The following is a 1,883-nucleotide window of genomic DNA, read 5'->3' on the forward strand; positions in this document are numbered from 1 at the left end:
GAGTAAACAACCAAAAGGTCTCTTTTTTTTCCCACTAGAATTCAATACCATATAGTTTTTTCTTTTCTGTACTTTGGTGGGAAACAGAAATTTAAAGACTTTCATGAAAAAAATAACAAAAAGAAAAAACAAAGTCCTTTATGTTGGGTTCGACCGATTTCTTTTTTTTTACAATCCGTAAAGACCCTGTAGATAAACCGGCTGCGTAGTTGACTGCTCTTCAGGCCAGTCCAGAGGTGGAAAGCACAAAATCGATATGGAAACACACACAAAAAAAGCCTTAAAGCCTAGAAAATGTCACTTGTTAAACAGTTAAAATTGGAGGCTTTAAGAAAACTTCCTTTACTAGAATTAATGTACATTAACATGAATCAACTCCGATACAAAAGCAGAGAGAAAAGGAAAAAAAAAAAAAAAGCATACACTAGAGACGGTACACAAGATTCCTTTGAGGTCTGGCACAAGTGGTTTGGAAATGCCCATAAGATCTATTTATAAGTCAACACAAAAATATGGGATAAGTGTACCTGTTGCTTAAAGCGGAAGAGACCTCGACGTACGCTCAAGCTCAAACCATTTTCAGCTGAAAGACTCCAGAGAAATATAACACGGCTGGGGTCACCACTTAACTAGATAGGACATCTTCAGTCACTCCATTTGATTTTAAAACCCAATAACCCTCTTTGGATCAATTATAATTTATATAAATATATTAAAATTTCTACAAGCGTTCCTAACGATCACTAAAAGATTTCATTCTAGAGATATTAAAAATGTTTGAGGTTCCTCAAGGAGCAAGCCCATGCCCAGTTGGTCAACCAGTTCAGCAAACTATAAAAGTTAGAGGTTCCTCAAGGAGCAAGTCCATGTATAGTTGGTCAACCAGTCTAGCAAACTATAAAATTAGAGGTTCCTCCAAGGAGCAAGTCCATCCCGAGTTGGCCAACCAGTCTAGCAAACTATAAAAAGGTAGGAGGTTCCTCAATGAGGAAGTAAATGCCGAGTTGGCCAACCAGTCTAGCAAACTATAAAAAATTAGAGGTTCCTCAATGACAAAGTCCATGCTGAGTTGGCCAACCAGTATAGCAAACTATAAAATGAGAGGTTCCTCAGAGGAAGTCCATGCCCAGTTGGTCAACCAGTGTAGCAAACAAGCTAAAGTCCCCGATTCTCTCTTGGCTATTTAGTTATGGGCCTACATAGACCTCTCTATGAAGATCCAAGCCACTTAATTGAGGGGAGGAGCAGTGATTTTAAAAGGTGCTAGTCACTTGTCAGGAAACCTGACTTCAAAAACTACGAACGCTCCAGAAAAACACGTTCCACGTACTACTGTGCCAATGGTGATCTTAAGTTTGTTATTGCTCAGATGGTGCGGTCAGGCCATCTCCGATGTAGTGACCTAAACTGTGGTCTCAACAGGATGTTAGCAACAGGTAGACTTAAATCTAGGATGTCACAGGTGGTTTCCAACAGGCGACTGCACAACCAAGCATCACTAGTACCCAACCATGACAAACTGCGGCCTTTCAGACAACAGGAAGTGAACAGAACTCGTACATTGGCTGATGGGATTGAACGTCAGATGTAAATTTTGTGGGTTTCAAAGAGCTTGCCAATGTCAAGTCACAAGGACAATGTCAATGGGAAGGTCCAGTGGTCTTTGGCCATGCAGTAAAGGATGCCCTGCACAATTTTGTCCACTCAAAGACTAATATTTTTTGTTTTGAATTGATGCCATTGCGTTAAAATCACTTAGGCGTCTTATCATAAATTTCCCCCCCAAATCATTCTAACCTTAGGGCACTGGTTGGCTTTGGGTCAGTTTGAAGGTGATGCTGGCTCTAGGGTTCCTAAGATGTAGATACGGGGGGGGGGGGGGG

This window comes from Nanorana parkeri, unplaced genomic scaffold (assembly GCF_000935625.1).
Source record: "Nanorana parkeri isolate BGI_ZX_2015 unplaced genomic scaffold, ASM93562v1 scaffold563, whole genome shotgun sequence".
Lineage (NCBI taxonomy): Eukaryota > Metazoa > Chordata > Amphibia > Anura > Dicroglossidae > Nanorana > Nanorana parkeri.